This window comes from Protopterus annectens, chromosome 12.part0 (assembly GCF_019279795.1).
Source record: "Protopterus annectens isolate FY-2018-M chromosome 12.part0, PAN1.0, whole genome shotgun sequence".
NCBI lineage: Eukaryota > Metazoa > Chordata > Ceratodontiformes > Protopteridae > Protopterus > Protopterus annectens.
In genome coordinates, this window is record NC_056746.1 from 7,378,069 (window position 1) to 7,397,647 (window position 19,579).

The following is a 19,579-nucleotide window of genomic DNA, read 5'->3' on the forward strand; positions in this document are numbered from 1 at the left end:
CACACACACACACACACACACCACACACACACACACACACACACACACACACACACACACACACACACACACACACACACACACACACACACACACACTCACACACACACACCACACACACTCACACACACACACACACATACACACACACATCACACACCACACACATATATATTTCATACTCTTTTGCATGCATGTCAAGCAGTTAGTAAAACGAAACTAAAATATTAGAGGATGTTAGACTTGTATCTAACTTATGCAGCTTTGGTACTTGATAGAAAAAAGGAATAGGATGAAAATGAAAAGAATGGTTATAAAAGGTATAAAATAATGAACAATCTGAATTTGAAAGTAAAATAAGTAATGGATAAGCACCAATTAAGTTATATTATATCAACATCTATATTGTTTCACTCACTTTTGCATTAAATATATACAAAAACATTCAAGCATTATGGTCTTGTTGATGAACAACTTGTTTCTTATTCTACTGCTGATTTTTAGCATCAGAACAAAATGTCCTACTGTTTTAATAGACTGAAATGTTATTTAAATCATATTTAATGTCTTTTCACTATTAGACCTCATCTTACTAATGCAATGTTTTTTTTCCATTTGTAACATCAAATGACCTAATAGTAAAGCAAGAAAGTGAAGTATGCAGAAAATAAGAGAAATAATTACCTCTCAACCTTTTAGAGCAAGTAATCTGGGCAAAACCATAAATAAAAGTGGGACAAAGGCCCAATAATAGGGACATTTTTAAATATTGCACTTACAAACTTAGAAAGTTGATAGAATAACAGGTTTTACATTCGCATGAATTTTCTGAAAGGTATGAAGTCTGAAACTCAAATGTCTGTCATTATTTTCTAACTTCAGTCTTTAATGATTTATCACTATTTTGCCAGAAAACCACAATTTTATGAAAGATGGACCAAAAATAGGAGACAAAAATCTAGACATTCTCCGAAAACCTGTACAGTTGCAAGGTATGTAACATCCAAGAAAAAAAAAGACATCTGTGCTGGATACACGACTCTGATATATGCACTTCAATAAACGATACCTTCAAATCTCAGTCCACCTGCCTGTATGAATGTATTGAATATGTATATTGTGCATATAACCTTGAATTCTTCTGAACAAAAAAGTATCACCCTCCCAGATTTTCTTGATCTACAATTGCACACACACACTCACATACACACACACAATGAGATAATGACATTTAAAATATAAATAAAGTAAATGAAAAAATGTAAATAAAGTAATGTAGATTAACAGCATCTTTCATGTTCCCCATTCCAGCTACTTAACACCCCCCTGTATTCTGCAGTTGGAAGTCACTGACTACAAAAATGTAGTTAAAGAAATAAACAATCACCTCAAGTATAAACAGTTTGTCTTGTCTACACTTACATTAGAATCACATCTTCATTTCATATCCTTTCATGGTGCTACGTAAAATGTAGCAATAACTCTTTTTCTACTTTACACTGTTTCAGTGCAATATAGAAAACGTTGTTATCCATTAGTAATCTGTAAGGCATTCACAACGTCTGCTTCTATTCAGCAATGGCCAGGAGAAATTACCTGAAAAACAACTAAGTGGTTGGTTGAATGGTTGAATGCTCCAGCTGCAAGGAGGAGATTTCTTCATGAGAAATGGAAATATATTATAGGCATTGATTTTATCATATAAGTCCCCAACAGCAACTCTTGTGAATTTTCTGACAAATTTATATTGCCAGATAATGTGGTAAAACCATCAGTCTCCAAGTCATCAAAACCTTTCACAGAATTGCAGGGGTGTAGAGTGTCAGCTTTTGCACCTGATGCCAAAATTTTTCCATCTCAACTGAATCATAGCACATAGACCGTGTCTGTATGCCCTTTTAGCTCTCTAACCATCAGGCCATTTGCAATATCCCACAGCAGAACCCGTCCATCAGTAGCTCCAGGAGCCAAGTACCTCCCATTAGGGGCAAATGTCAATGCATTAACTGGTCCCTTATGTCCTGTGAAAATTCTGACACAGTTTCCTCTAAGAACATCCCACAACCTGACGGTCCTATCAGCAGAGCCTGTGAGAACATAGTTGCAGTTGAGATGGAATCTAATGCAAGTAACATCTGACAAGTGACCAGCAAATATCCTTAATGGTTGGTAATGGTCTGTGGTCCATAGGCGAGCAACCCTTTCATAACCACCAGATATAAAGTAGTATCCATATGGGGAAAATTGAGTATCCCACACTGGGCAGTTGTGTCCTTTATATCCCACAAGACAACTGAAGGTTTGGAGACTCCATAGTCTAACTGCACCATCCTCAGAACATAACAACAGATAGTTCCTATCTGGACTGAAGCTGATGGCATACACAGGACTAGTATGACCATATAAAGTCTTTGACTCAGTTAATGTTTTCTCATCCATAATCCTTTCCAGGACATTATCTGCTTCTTTGTCTATCATGCTAAGATATGATGATTGTTTCACACTACGTAGTTTCTTTGGTGTTGCACTCCACACACAGAATGTGGAGTCTGCAAAGCCTCCTGCTATCAAGCTCAAGTCATCTGTGATATCCACTGCAGTGAGGCCCTGATAAGCATTAAGGAATGTGTAGCAGCAAATGGAAGGAAGGCAATCAGGACCCAGTCATACGCTTGGCAGCCTCCTTCATATTCATGATCTTATCCAACTTGTCAGAGTCTTTCAATTTAGACAGTGAGATTCTTGTTTGTTTATTTTTTTTTTGCTCAAACTTTTTTATTAAATTTCCAACAACAATAGAGAAAAAAGAAAAAAAATACAATTTAAATGACATATTATGATAAACTATGTACAAATTTACAAAGGCATCAAGAGCAAAAGAAAAGGGAATAGCAAAATAATATAAACATATAAAGAAGGTTATACAATATCCAATAATTATTGCTTCCAATTTGATTAAGTAAATGAAGTACATCTGGATTCATTGTCTTAATAAGAGAGAGAACTTTCTCCCAAGGATTATTAGTCAATTTTCTGGGAAAAATTCTTAGTTCTTTAGCTTTTATTTTGTTACTGCTACTTTGCCCAATAAAATCATGAAGTCTTCGAAGGTTGGAATGGAGGACAATTTCCATCTTCTTGTAATGCATTTTTTGGCTACTGCCAAAATTGTCCAGAGAAGATATTTACTTTTGTTATTCATTGTAATAGATTCATTTACATTCAGAAAAATTAAATATTTTGATAATATAAAGGAATCAGTAAAGATAGCTTGAAGGAAATTACCAATTTCTTTCCAAAATTTCTTAATGAGAAAGCATTCATAAAAAACATGAGACCAATCGGCCTTGCATTTTAGATAGCATCTCCAACATGTTACCTCCTTAGAAAGATTAAATTTAACAATTTTACTAGGAGTATCGAAAGCTTTATGCAAGAATTTCCAGGAAAAAAATCTTCCAAACTTGTAAATTAGAGGTTAATTTAATGGAATGTAAAAGATTAGTTTTATTCTCAGAGGTTAGGGACAATGTATAATCTTTAGTAATAAAATTCCAAAATTTCAGATTAGGAATAGTTTTATAGTTAATAATGATTTTGTAAAGTTTTGAAATTAAATTCTTTCAATTAAATTCTCCATGTAGTATTTCATGTATAAGAAATATAAATTTGGGTGATAATTTAAAGGAAGAATTCTCTATTGTTCTGTACAGAGCTTGAGTAAATGGAAGTAAGCTGTTGAGAGCTAACCAATCTGATTTTGATAAATTAAATGTTTTAATTACATTTTGTGCATCCAGGATAACTAAGTTCATTGTGCAATGATACCAGCATGTAACATTTTTCGTTCCCCAATCACTTAGAGTATCTGTGCTGATATTATTAAAAAAGTTTTTTTGTAATTTTAAAGGGGAATATTAACTATATCCATAGTTTAATATCAATATTGTTGTTGACAAAACTTCTAAAAGTATTGTAAATATAGTTTATATAATTTAGATTTGTGGGTTTAATAATATTATATTGTAAGTTGACACAAAGTGCATACCAAAGTTTGTTGCTCAGTTCATTTAGTTGTACATTTTTTATTAATTTATTTTCATTTAGGATAATAGTAGAGTGTAGGGATTTCCAAGCTGAAGAAAATTTTGGATCAATCCAATTTAAGATAGTTTTAAGGTTAGAAGCTTTAATATAGGATTCTAAATCTGGAAAATTTGTTCCTGCAAGCTCCCAGGGTCTAATATGATTTGATAAAGCTATTCTATTTTTTTTTGGATGCCATAAAAATTTTAAGAGAATTTTATTTATTTCTCTTAAAAGACTTTTACTGGGTAATATAGGAATAGATAAAGCAATGTAATTTATTTTTGGTAACAGAATCATTTTAATTAATTGTAGCCTATCTTCAAATTTTAAATGTAATTTATTTCATTTCCCTGTAAGAGTTTTTAATACATTCACAATATTGTTATAGTTCGTATTTAAAGTTAAATCAATATTTTTACATAGTACTATCCCTAAATATTTTAAAGAAATGACCTGTTTCCCAATTATTTCATTTATAGTTGATTTAGTGTTATCATTGTGTTTTTTTTTTATTTAGCAGAATGTGGTTAGATTTAGAACTGCTAATTTTTAATCCTGGGATACAGTAATATTTTTTAACTAGTAAGTATAATTCTTGTAAGGATTCTTCTGAGTTTATTAAAGTAAGTAAGATATCATCTGCAAATAGCATTATCTTAGAGTCAAATTGATTATATATATATATATATATATATATATATATATATATATATATATATATATATATATATAGATATTAATGCCTTTCATTTTGGGATTAAAATGGATTGCCAATGAAAAAGGTTCTATTGCTAATGCAAATAAAATTGAGGGCCATTGGGCATCCTTGCTTGGTACCTTTAGTAATTTCAATAGATTCAGGCATAAATGGTCCTAATTTTACTTAGGCTAAATTATTATTATAAATATTTTTTTATAGAAGTAATGAATTGGATAGGGAATTTATATGATTCAAGAATTTTAAAAAGAAAATTCCAATTTAATGAGTCAAAGACTTTTTAAATCTTGATGATCTCTATTTAAGATATCTATGGTGGTTAGGATTATTTGAATGTTGTCTTGAGTATGTCTATTATAAACAAAGCCCATTTGATCTTCAGTGATGAGATGTGTTAGCGATGTTTAAATCTGTTAACTAAAATAGACATTAAAATTTTATAATCATTATTAATCAGAGAAATTGGCCTATATGAACTACAGAGATAAGAATCTTTATTTTCTTTTAGTATGGGATTCTTGTTTGTGGAGGAGCATTGAGGCCTTGCTTTTTGCTCTTTGAACCCAAGTTATCTTTTTTAGGCTTCTTTTTCTTTGACTTTCCTTCTTCATGTTCCCTTTCATCATTTTCTTCATCCAGGGGTACCTCAATTTCTGGATCTTTAAGAAGACTAAGGTAAACCTTAACTTTGTTAGCTTCTCTTCTTGCTTCGCTAGCCAAACTCCCAGTCATTGCATCAATCTGCTGCTTGCTGCGAGGCATTCCATCAAATATATCTATGTATAGATGTTCTTGAACAATGTTCCAGATCTGGTTGTTCTGTCTTTCCTGGAGGTGCCTCTTTAAGAGCTGGTATGAGTCTTGAGAAAGTCACAGTACAAATTTGCTAGTTCAGAAATCCAGCAAGGTTTCATTTCCCTGCATGTGTTCGTTTTTAGATAAACCAGACAGTACCTGGGGGTCATATTCATAATAACATTCCTGATCACCATGAATCTTTTCAAAGAAAGCCTTGGCCTCATTCTCATGTTAGTTGCAGACCAGTTCCAAATACATGTGGACAAAATGGGGTAGAAAAGCTGGGAAAGCTTAGCTCGATGACAGTCCAGTGCTGACTCTATAAAATGCTTCAATCCACTGTAATACTCCTCATACATAAAGGGATCTCCTTGCTGATTATACGCAGATAACACAACACTAACATTGGGCTGGTCATCTCCAGCAGCTGATGTTAGACCTTTGCATGAAGCCCTGGTGGTGATGACCAAAGTACCACTGCCAGGCACCATCTCCAGCAGCTGATGTTAGACCTTTGCATGAAGCCCTGGCGGTGACGACTGAAGTACCACTGCCAGGCACCACACGGCTGAGCAGAGAAGCTTCCCCTAGATCAGACTCTCCCACTTGACCACTACTAAGATCACTATCACCAATATCATGCAGACCAGCCTCTTTACGAAGAGCATTTTCAGCTTCCCGCAGGTTGATCTTTCTGAGAAACTGAAGCACAGCAAGGAGAGTCTGTCATTCAGTGAGATCAGATTCTGTCTGTATCATCGGAACAGCTGCATTCCCTGTGACCGGGCCAAGATTATTGCTACAGTTTGCACTTTTAACTATGATTTCATTTTTCACTTGAACCTCAGTTGACTGAGCCTCCACTTCATTGTTAAGTTCTCCCACCACCACTACTGTTTAATGATTGATTAAAATAAGTGCACCCCAACAAATTACATAAAGACTGCTGCTAGCTTTCTCCCAGAAGGAATGCATAGTAACTCATTCAAAAAGTATACTGTCTCCCTCCTACACACACACACCTACCTATTTCTTACATGCACATACCCCACCTTTACCTACCTACTTCTTACGCACATGCACACACACACACACCCCTGCCTACCTACCTACCTACGTATTTCTTACAAACACACACACACACACACACACACACACACACACACACACACACACACACACACACACACACACACACACACACACACACACACACACACACAAACACCTCTTAAACACTTAAACATACATACGCACATAACTATCTCTAACTTGTCTATTCGTCCGCAATCCAAATGTCTCCTGGAATTCAAATTCTTCTATGGGTGCAAAAGAAAAAAAACATAAGTAAGCAGTCGCACAGATGCAGCTGTTTTCATCTTCTGCTTCTGTGCAACTGGAATGCAAAGGGCGTTCTTAAAGAACGTCCTTAAAAAAAAAAAAAAAAAAAAAAAATATATATATATATATATATATATATATATATATATATATATATATATATATATAGAGGTCGACTTCATAACATTGAAATTTCATAACATTGAATTTCATAACATTGAGACCATAACATTGAAATCTCAAAATACTGAAAACACAAAACATTGAAAACTCAGAACATTGAAAGTGTGCTTCATAACATTGAAAACTACATTGCATAAGTAAATAAGACCCCCTCCACCTACAACAACACCTAACTAACAAACACATTTTCTACTATGTTTCTGCAGTTGGGCAAGCCCCCTGCACCCCCATTTGGGGGGCTCTGCCACCCCGTAAATTAAATATACCAACTCCAAGATCACACTACAGTGGAAAAAAGTTAATTTCCTAACCTCACATGAGGCCCCTCACATGGGACCCCCCCCTGCAGAAAACGTAGTAGAAATTGTGTTTGTTAGTTAGGTGTTCTTATAGATGGAGAGGATGTTTTTTACAAATTCAATGTTCTGACTTTTCAATGTTTTGGGTTTTCAGTGTTTTGGGATTTAGATGTTTTGTTCTCAATGTTTTGAAATTCAACATTATGCTGCACATGAGCAACTCAAATGGCATCAGAAACACTCAGTCTAGGAATCTAAACCTCTTCTGGAACATCAGCAGAATGGTTTGGAGGGACAGGTATATTTTGCAGAGGATGCCATTGCTGTGGAACAGACTCTTCATCCACATAAAACAAAGTTCATCCTTGCCCATTTTCAAATGCAACATAGATCAATGGATGGGAAACAGAAAATTTAACAGAGGACTGCTCCCTGTACTACTAATGGACAGAAGCAGCTCCTAACTGCTTTAGCCGGTCCTCTTAAAGTAACTGTGGTATAATACCAGTTATACTCAGTATCATTAGGGTTAATACATAATTATCGACCATGGGATAAGTAAGACCAGTCTGTAACAAAATGAGATAGGTGACTTTCAGCACAAAAAAAGAAAATTGGCTAGACTTAAAATGTCCTGCAAGGGCAGCTAGCCTAGTGTTACTTATCAACCTATGAATCTGTGTTACAAGTCAAAGTGCAGGATGTGGGAATGGGGAAAGGAAAAGGATGTGGGAATGGGGAAAGGAACAGGATGTGGGAATGGGGAAAGGAAGAACATGACTGCAATGCTGATGAACTCAGATGGGGAGAGAAGACCCTGCTACAAGTAACTGCTAATGAGAGAAATAACCACATCATTGTGTTTCTGGGGCCACATGGCCTAGGCAGAGAACGCCTGGTTTCATGAAATATGTATAATATTTGTCTAATTATTCTCTTTATTACTGGTTCCTTGTAGCAATAGTTTAGCAACTCTATCCAGTATCAGCTCCTGAACTGTGTCTATTTACAGCAAAATCCTTTCTTTTCCACTCATAGCCCATGTAACTTATGTTTTTAAAGAATTCCTTGACATCTCCCACATTCTGAGCAGTTGTTTAAACATCTTTCCCCTCATCCCCTTTAAGTCTTCATATCTCACATGAAAGGTAGAGGGCATGTGTTATATAGCAGGCTTGATAAGGTTTTCCGAAGTGTTACTGTTGCTGCACGAGGTTGATGGTTGGTATAATGGTTAAAGTGTTTATTTCACAATCGTAACATGCAGGGCTTGATTCTCACCTTTAAAATGGAAATTGATAGGCTTAAAATGGCACATAAGGGCAGCTAACCTAGCACTTACCTATGAACCTATAGCATCATATAAGAAGACTGAGTAAGAGGTTCTGGTAAGTAGATGAGCTGTTGGTGTGAATAGTAAATCTTTAAGTTATAGATGGCTGAGATTTAAATAGAGTGATTAGAGATTATATATCAAGAAAGACCTGCATCTCGATGTGGACTTCAAATAGGTGTTAAACAACAGACTTGAGCAGTGTACTAAACTTGGGAGCTCTTTAAATAAAATGGATGGAGAGGAAGGAAAAAGCTAATAGTTTGCATATTGGAAAAGGATAACAATGCACAGAAAAAAAGATAAGGGGGAACAGATGGGCATCAAAGAGGAAGTGGAAGGGAAAGGGGAAAGGAAAATGATGGCGATGAGAAAAACGCAGGTAACAGAATATGTGAACAGCATATGTGCATATGTACGGCGCATAGGCTGTAGGGGATAACTACCCAAGGCCGGATTCATTAACACCTGACTAAATGTACACCATTCTGAGTGAAAAGACAACATACATATTAGTCCCACCTTCTTCCTCCTAATTTTAGTTTTCCTAATGATTTTCTTGTAACCTTAAATATCGTGTGTGATTCATAAATGTTACCACAATGTGTAGACTATGTCTACACTTAGTGTAATTTTTCTGAGTGAATAGACAACATAAAAAATGTGTTAGGGATGTTCTTGAATACAGATCGTGAGCACTTAGTATACACTTAGTGTAGGCATCATGAATCTGGCTCTTGGATATAGTCTGTTTCAGGAAAACAGGGGAAAGTAAGTTCTAGATAGGAATGATAATAGAGGTCCAACTATGAAAAAAGTGGAGGAAGAGGAGGAAGATGAAAAAGAAGAGTTGATAAAGATGGTGGCTTTAAAGCTGGGTGGGAAGCTGAGGATATCTGGTGGGTGGATATGACTTGAAGATCTCCAGGTGCAAGGAGGAATGATATTGATGAAAAAATTAAACATTGAATTAAAGGGCAGGAAAAAAGATGAAGCATTACAGCGATGACTGCCCTCATTCATTCAGGTGCCATCTTTGAGATAGTCACCACAGGGGGTAAGAAAAATGAAGGAGATGATAGAAATTATTGAGGAAAATGGGGTTTAAATGGAAAGTGAGAAGCATTACAAAAGAAAAGCAATATTCTGAATATGGTTCCCAGCAACTCAGAGGAAGAGGGAATCTTGTAGGGGTAAAGTAGGTGATAGGCAATAGTGATGATGCTACAGTATGGTTTATTGCTCCTGAGACATGGTTGTGCCTGACTGTGGACAGACATTTCTACATGGAACAAAACACACGGGGAAATAACTGGGAAGTCTGGGAATTGTAATGAAAGCGAAAGCACAGTGCATGCACGCAAGAAATGAATATTTGTATAAACAGTAGAAGGAAGTATGTAAAGGTAAGATTGTCACCATAAGTAAATAATAACTTAAACATGCTAGAAGGAGAAAAAGAACAAAAATGAGGAAGGCACAAAGGGATGCATGGAAAGGGAAATTAAGAATAACAAAGTGTAGATAATAGTCTTGGAGCTAAATCAGATATGAGAAAAGGACAGGTACATTTTTTCAGTTCTACATGGGAATACAAGAAAGTCAACCGGAATCTGGGTGACTGGAGAAAGAAAGAAAGAAAGAAAGAAAGAAAGAGATAACTTTGAAGAAATTATGCTAAATGAGTGCTTTATCTTATTATTTGTGGAAGAATGGGAAAAAGAGAACTAGATTCTGGACAGACAGATGGCAGGGATGGGGGCAGAGGGCAAATGATTAGGAATGAGATAGAGAAAAAAATTAGTTGAATTCTGGGTAGTTAGGCACAGAGAACAAGAATGCCACTTCTGTCCTCAAGGGGTGTTTAAAGTACTGGCATATGTACCAGCTAACTCACTAACAAAAGTGCACTTCAGTCCATGAGGACCCTTTACTAATGAAAGTGCACCTCTCACTAACAAAAGTGCACATCACTCCATGATGACCTCTCACTAATGAAAGTGCACTTCTTGCTAACAAATGTGCACCAATTACTAACAAAAATGCACATCACTCTATGAGGAACCCTCACTAACAACAGTGCACATCACACCATGATGACCCCTCACTAACAAAAGTGCACCTCTCATTAACAAAAGTGCACCCCTCACTAACAAAAGTGCACATCACTATATGAAGACCTTTCACTAACAAAAGTGCACATCACTCCATGAGGACCCCTCACCAACAAAAGTGCATGCCAGTCCATTAGGACCCCTTACTAACAAAAGTGCATGTCACTCCATAAGGACCCCTCGCTAACAAAAGTGCACATCACTCCATGAGGACCCTTCACTAACAAAAGTGTACTCCTCACTAACAAAAGTGCTCATTCCCTGCTTGAGGACCCCTTACTAACAAAAGTGCATGTCATTCCATGAGGACCCCTCACTAACAAAAGTGCTCATCCCTTCATGAGGACCCCTCACTAAGAAAAGAGCTCATCCATCCATGAGGACCCCTCACTAACAAAAGTGCATGTCACTCCATGAGGATCGGAATGATACTACAGTACTGGAGGCTGGCAGTGGTAGTCACCTTGTACAATGTCTCATTCAGGAAGGAGATAGGTAGTTGCAAACCATTCATATTTATCTCTAATCCTGGAAGGATTATGGAAAGACTTTTGTAAGGTAGGCTGATTGCACTCCTGGATATAAATTGTGTAGCAGAGCAGGGTAACATCATGAATTCAAGTCAGTCTAAGTGTATTCATTTCTTATGACTATGTTATTGATAAGTTTGACAACAACTAGCTACTTTCAGTTTAGCTGTACTTCAACAAGCCTCTGACAGTGACTCTCCTGAGCTCTGTAGGAGTATTAAAGTGCATGAGATTGGTGCTTAGGTTTAGTTCATTTAATTATTTATTGACTGGGTAGGTGGACTGATCCTTGTTGATACAACCAAGATCCTTGAGAAATTAATTTAAGATAAAAATGATGCTAGGAGGCAGAGGTAATACTTGCATGTAAATGCAGCTAGAAATTATAGAGATAAGGTACACGACAGAAAGTGACAAAGCTGAATGTAAGCCAGTATATCATTAACCACACTGTTGGTGCAGTGGACAGAAAACTGATTAGCTGATAGGATGCAGTTGTTATCAAAAGCCAGTGACTACTTGGCTGCTGGGGTTAGTTCTATGTGTGAGATATTGCACTACGACCAAGGGTTAAGGCTATCCTGTCCACTCACAACACAAAGATCAAATGATAGTCAGTGACATGTTAGGCAGAGTTTGGTGTGATACAGTTTGGAGGAATGTTAAGTATGCTGAGAAATGGTAACTAATCCCCAGTGTGAAACATTCCTGTAGATTTATAGGAATGAACTAAGGAATGACAGGTATTCAGAAGATATACTATAAGACAAAGAGCAAAAAAAGATATAGATGTTGAAATCATTTCCAGTCTAAATCATATAAGCAGGGAATGGGAACAATAGCTGAGGAGAAAAGAACAGTTTGTTCTTTTCCAGGTGTGCAGGTTAAATCATTCCGACAAGGACACTCCCAGGACCTCATCTGAAATACTGTGCTTGGTTCTGGACACCATATTGCAAGAGTGATATCAAATTGGCTGACAGCGTGCAGTGGGAATATGATTTGGTTGAACTCAGCTTCAGAGAAACCTGATTGACTTTCACCCACCCCAATAAACCAACAGCTGCAAAAATGTTTCTACAAAGGTGACAAGGCCTCCACAGCCATACGTGTGTGGGATCTCCTGTACCCCTTAACTAGTATAATGAATTCTGAGGCTGCAAAGCCTCAGGGTAAGTTATGCATTTTTTTTTTGTTGATTCCCAATTTAGTGAGGTGGTCTTAACAAGATGGACTTCAGTGAAAACAGCTACTTGACTGGTCGGTAGAATATCATCCAGTGAACATTTACTGAAATAGTACGAGGAACAGACATCACACAGTATGACAGTAATGGTTCAAAGCACTGGAAATGCATAAATTAGAGTTCAGAAAAGCAAGGAAATGGGAGGATATGATACAGATCCAAGGCAACATGAAAAGGCAGATAGATGGTAGAACTGAAGTGGAACAGAGAGGCAGGGTCACTTGTGCAGAATGGAGGGAAGATTTTATTTTTTATTGAGTAGATCACACTGGTCTTGTGATGACATGTTTCAGGTAGTAATGTTTATACTAACTAGGGGACATTTTGCCTGGATATTAAGGATATTCTCTTATCTTCTTCTGGATGAGGAGGACACATCGATTAACCTAATTAGGGAGCAGTGGGGAGTTGTGTAAACACTACAGAGGGATTTTCCAGCAGTGAGTGTATGCAGTGGGACTGAAAGTGAAGGCAATGGTTTTTACTTGTATTGCTGGAGTAAATGGACAATAGAATACCATCATGTAGTGAGTGGCTCCTGAGACAGTCCATGTTTTTGCTGAACAAACAAGAACTGTAGGAGAAATTGATGCAGAAAGTACCACTGGACTGCAGGAAGTTAAGGATTATGAATGGGACAAAATATTTTGGCAGAAGCTGCAGTAAGCGCAACTGGACTACAGCAACAATGACAAAAGAACTGCAAACGAAAACAGTGAGAAAAAGACAGGGGGGGACACAAAGAGAAGGCAAGAGGATGCTGGGATCAGGGGTAGAAAACGGAGGTGGACTGGGGAACCCAGAAATTCTGCCAGCAACTAAAAAGGCATTTATAAGGGCTTGTGAAATCCTTCAGTAGATGCAGAACATGGACACAGAGCAGCATGTTTTAGGACATATGAATGTATCACATTTCTTTTTTAAAAGGAAACGACTGAAGTCTCATCTAGATATTTTTAAGAAAAAACATCTTAATCCTCTTAATGATTTAAACCAACAGAAATACACACCTAGCTGCATGGAAGGGAATAGAAGTTATGAAATACTTTTTAAGGCAAAAAAATAGGACAGACTTGATACTGTTCAAAGGAGCAGATTACTCATCTTATAATCATGAAGCACAAAGTACAACAGCCATTTAAAAAGGCAGTTAAAGTAAAGCCCTTAATAGAGCTTCCTGTCGTCCCTCGGGTGCAGCAAATTTGGAGTGTATTTTATTAAGTAAGTGGATGCAGACCCATGCATCGAATGTATGGATTATTTTCTGTCTGTAGAAAAACATTTTCAGTGCTGTTTGCCAGATGGATAAAAGAGCTAAGTTGTATCAGTTTTGACTCCTACTGCATTGAATGTCGATTAGAAAGAGTATGAATTCCTGAGGTTCAACAAAGAGGGACTGCAATTCCAACAAAGAGGAGCCCAAAAGCAATTTGCTAATGTTATTTTTAGAACCAAATGCAATAATATTAAGAATTAATTTTGAACGGGGCAGACATTTTGACTTGTATGATTTATGTTTGATTATTAAGTGTCTGAATTTCAGGTTGAATCTGTTTTTGTGTGTCATTTATGGAACACTGTTTTGGGTAATAAAAGAAGGGTTATTTATGTGGAGTAATCCATACATGAACTAAAACAAAAGGCAAGGAAATAATCCAATTTATTACTCAATCCAAATAAATGTAAGCGCTTTCGAACGCACAATGTGCAACCTTCTTCAGACAAACCATTCAAAAAAATCAAGGCTTTAAAAACCAACACTTAATGACATCATCACAACTTAATCATATGTTATAATTTCGAATTCGTATATTAGATAGGGATTTTTGTATAGAAGTTTTATATTGTATGTATTGTACATTATTTATGGTAAGGGGAGAGTCGTTGCTTTAACATATGATTAAGTTGTGATGATGTCATTAAGTGTTGGTTTTTAAACCCTTGATTTTTTGAATGGTTTGTCTGAAGAAGGTTGCACATTGTGCGTCCAAAAGCGCTTACATTTATTTGGATTGAGTAATAAATTGGATTATTTCCTTGCCTTTTGTTTTAGTTCAGGTTTAGTTTGTGTTTGTTTTACATATGGATATGGCAAGTGGATGTAACAATGATTCGTTACCTTTATTCTCTCAAGAAGGGATGAGTAATGCACAGAGTGAGGCTGCTACGAGTGCTATTGGGAACCTTACTTTACTCATTCAAAACCTTACCACTCGAGTGGATGATTTGGCATCAAAATTGAATAATATTGGTGTCCCTACTTCTAATATGGTGAGCTCAACCTATAGACCAAATTCTACTGTTGATTTGAGGTCTATGTTGTCATTCTCGAATATCTCCTTGGATCCCCTTACAACGACTGGGGCTACTGTACCGTTGAACATTCCAGGTTCCAGCAACAACCATATTTGTAGTACGGTGGCTGCAACTTCCCCAAGTGATGTTTCTGGGGTTTGTACATTACCTTCCTTAACGGATTGTCTTAACTCTTCTATTCATTTGACTTACAGTGCTGCTGTTATGAATGGTGCTAGTGACCCGGTTAATTAATTGTTGGTGCATACCATTGTGAATAGTTTGAAGAAATTTGATGCTAAACTCTTTAAATATAAGAAATTGCAGTTTGAAATTGTCTATTTACGTGAACATATTTCTAGATCCAATGTCCCGAAAGGGGTTACGGCAGTGGCATTTCCCCTCGGGTTTAGTCTGCAATTCACAATTTCATAAAGAGTTATTAGCCCTGTTTGACAAACAGGGTTGTGAATTTCTGACACTACTTGTTGACCAATATGTTTCTCAAGCTGAACAGCTTAAGAATGAACTATTTGATTTGGAGGCACTAATCAAAAATGATGTTGATTTTTTGAGGTATAAATACAAATGTATTTGCATTTTTAATAGTATAGAGCAGGCTGTCGAAAAAATGAAATTAGTTAAAAATAAGAAACTTGAACGTGATCGGAGGGATTATACCAACAAGACTGCATACCCCCTTCCACCTTTGGGTGAGTCCACTGCTAATTCAACTTTGTCTGCAGGTGTTACGTCTTTAGACGGGGAAAGGGGGAGGCCTGATAACATTGAACACCCTGGAACTAATAACAACAATGGTGTTAATGGCACCATTGAACACCCGAATAATTCCCCTAGACATAGCCAACGGCTAAGAAACCAACAAGTGAACAACAACCAGGGTTTCAACCAAGCAGGTTTTCGGAACGACATGGCTTTCAAGAATTCTGGGCCGGGAGTGAATGATTCCAATCCCCGATGCAACAGGAAGAACAACCGCTGACAGAAATGACATTGGACACTAGTTTAACCAGTGCTAACATCTTACTAGATAATTCGTATCCACGGATTTTGTATAATACAACAGATGACTTTAAGATATACAATTTTACTGATGTGGTTGTTCCTAATGATTTGGTAGATTTACTTTCCAAAGGCTTGTCCTTTGTGCCTTCAAAATGAATGAATTTGGTAGAAACGTTGTTAGATTTGAAATTATTTGTTTGTAAGCTAAACCTGCATTGTTTCTTAGGGAATTTGTTGTAAATAGAGAATATCGTATTTCCAGTGTATTTGACCCACCATTGCACACCTCCCTTAGTTGCTTTGAGAGACTATGTGAAATCAACTTAAGGAATTTGGCAAAGGTTAATATTAGATCTAAAGTTAAGAATAAATATAATGTTTTAGATAGTCAGATGGATGCCTTGAATTTTTTGAGGGTACAGAATATTCGTGTCTTAAAGCCTGATAAAGGTGGAGGCTTGGTATTGATGAGTGAAGATGTTTATCACAACAGAATATTGAGCATTTTATCCACTGATAATTATGTGAAGGCATCCATTAATGAACTACATGGTGCTTATCAGCGTATCAGGAGTTTATTGAACGATTTATTTATTGACAGAATGATTGATTTAGATATGTTTAATTTTTAACAATTCTATCCCCAGTTACACCAGTTATATTTGGTTTGCCCAAATTACATAAGAATTTGAGTAACCCCTCCATTTTGTCCCATAGTTGATGGCCGCAACAGTATTACTTATGGTTGTGCTAAAGTGGTTGATATGAAATTGAGGAAATATCTCTCCAGTCAGTCCCAAATATGTTGTGACTTCTGACATTTTTTTGGAATCTATTAATAGCTTAGTTTATCATAAAGATGTCCATTTTTTAACTATTGACGTGTGTGATTTATATACTGTTATCACCCAGACCTTAGGAGTTTCCTGGGTGAGGGAATGTTTGCACATGATTGGAGTTGTGGGAGATGAAATTAATTTGATTGAATATCTCCTTGAAATTATTTTGGCCAACAACTATATTTTGTTTGGTGGGGATATTTTATCTTCAAAAATCCGGTATAGCTATGGGCTCCCCTTGTGGGGGGAGCTTTGCCAACTGTGTTACGGCATACTGGGAGACTGTGATCCTTTTTAAACATGACATTTTTAGAAAGCATGTAGTATGGTACACACGTTACCTTGATGATATTTTTATTTTATTTCAAGGTAATCAGGTTGATGCCGTTGAGTTCGTGAAAGTGATATCTGAACTCACCAGTTTCTTAAAATTTACTTATGAATTTAATACTAATAATATCAGCTTTTTGGCTGTCCTGTTGAGTAAGGATATTAACAATGATCATTATACAGCCAAGATTTATCGTAAACCAACCTATTCTAATTGTTTTTTACATTTTGAAAGCTTGCATCCATTCTTTCAGAAGCGGTCCGTAGTAAAGGGGCAGTTGGTGAGGGCTGCCCATATGACTACTTTGGACCATGATTTTCAGATAGAATGTGACACCCTCATGGGAATGTTTGTTGTACGAGGGTACCCTTCTGATTTAATTGAGGGCTTAATAGAAGAGGTCACTAATAAATGGAATTTAGGTTGGTTTAGACCCATACTTAATAATGGGATGGGTTTTATGGATGAACCATTGGAAAGTTCTGTGCAAAATAATAGTATTCTGAATGAAAGTGTTGTAACCAGCTTTTATTTAACCTTTAGTACAGCCTTCTCCCTTGATGCCTATGAAGTAAGATCTGTTTTATGTAAAAACTGGGCTTTTTTAATTGATGATGGGAGTCTTAGCAATAAAGTACCAGAAATCCCCAAAATTGTTTATAAACAGGGAGTTAACCTTAAGAATCTGGTTGAGAGAAGTTATTCATCAACTTCTAGACTAGGGGGATGTTTAAATGTTGTAGTTGTAACCATTGCAAGCATATTGAGGTTACGAATAAGTTTTCCACTGGTTTGGCTAATTATTTCATAAAAGAAAGATTTAATTGTAATGGCACTGGGGTTGTATACCTGGTTGAATGCCAATGTTGTCCCCGATTTTATACTGGTAAGACAGAACGTTGTTTGAAACAGAGAATATATGAACACCAATATTGTATCTCAAAAAAAGATTGTACAAATGCCCTAGCCAGACATATTAATGACCATAATGATCATTTCTTTTTATTTTTGGTTATTGAGCAGGTTAAGTTTAACCCTAGGGGTGGTCCTTGGTCTTTGAAATTAGAACAAAGGGAACTTTGGTGGCAACTGTTGACCAATGCCTATATGTTTCCTGGGCTAAACAAATTGAGTTCTTTGAAGTGCCTACTTAAACTGAAGTCTTTGGAGATATGTTGAAACATTGATTATTTGTACACATTTTTATTATGGGGTATTTATATATATTTATTTATATATTTATTAAAATATATAATATTCATTACTATATAGATATATATAATTTTATCATTTTGAATTTGTATATTAGATAGGGATTTTTATACAGAAATTTTATATTGTATGTATTGTACATTATTTATGGTAAGGGGAGAGTTGTTGCTTTAACATATGATTAAGTTGTGATGATGTCATTAAGTGTTGGTTTTTAAACCCTTGATTTTTTTTGAATGGTTTGTCTGAAGAAGGTTGCACATTGTGCGTCTGAAAGTGCTTACATTTATTTGGATTGAGTGATAAATTGGATTATTTCCTTGCCTTTTGGTTTAGTTCAAGTTTAGTTTGTGTTTGTTTTACATCTGAGTAATCCAAACATGTTTGAAATCTATAGAAAACGGCATCTGAAACAACAATGTGAAATGGGAAGGAAATAATCATGTCAAAGAAAAATGTACAGAAGTTCATTGTGATTTATGTGATAGTAAAGAAGCATCTGTTCTGAATATAATAAAAAAGGGAATGGAAAAAAATGAAAGTAAAAGCAACAGAAAAATAAAGAATACATTTTAATAAGGGATGTTGTAAATGGAAAACAAATGATTTTGTGTAGAAAAACAGAGATAAGAGTAGGGCAGAGAATATGTGGAAAATAAATGGGGGCAAATGAAGAAAGTAAAATAACTGAAGATTGCTTTATAGAGTTTAAATTGATAACACCAATGAGTTCTCTAAGAAATTGCAAATTAAATTCCCTCAACCAAAAAAATAAATAAGTGAGCAAAAAAGTCCAAGCAAAAATGGAGTCAGAAGACAATGAATATATGGTAGAAGGTGGAGGTAAAAGCTAAAGATAATCAGTCACACAGAATGACAAATAAGTATATACCTACATAAATAAATAAATAAATAAAGGTTCTGAATGGGAAAGCTATGTGTAGGAAAATATGTGCTGAGGTTTTTGAGTCTATTAAAGGTATACTGCAAAGTATAAATGTACGTTTGATAGAAGTAAATCCTTTAAAAAGGTAATGAGGGCATCTTATTTTTCATTACACAGTTGCAGAATACATATGCTTGGAAATAATACTAGGAGCCTATAAATGGGGATTAGAGGAACAGAATGAACGGGAGACATGTGGAATGGGAGATAATTAGTGGCAGACTTAAGATATGATGCTAGCATGAAATACAGGTTTATTGGTATTTTTGCACCATATAA

The 19,579-nt window shown here is 35.9% G+C and overlaps 1 pseudogene; it reads right to left on the reverse strand.

Moving 5' to 3' along the window:
- Positions 1-1,572: 1,572 nt before the first annotated feature.
- Positions 1,573-15,112, reverse strand: LOC122817307 (annotated as a pseudogene).
- Positions 15,113-19,579: the final 4,467 nt, after the last annotated feature.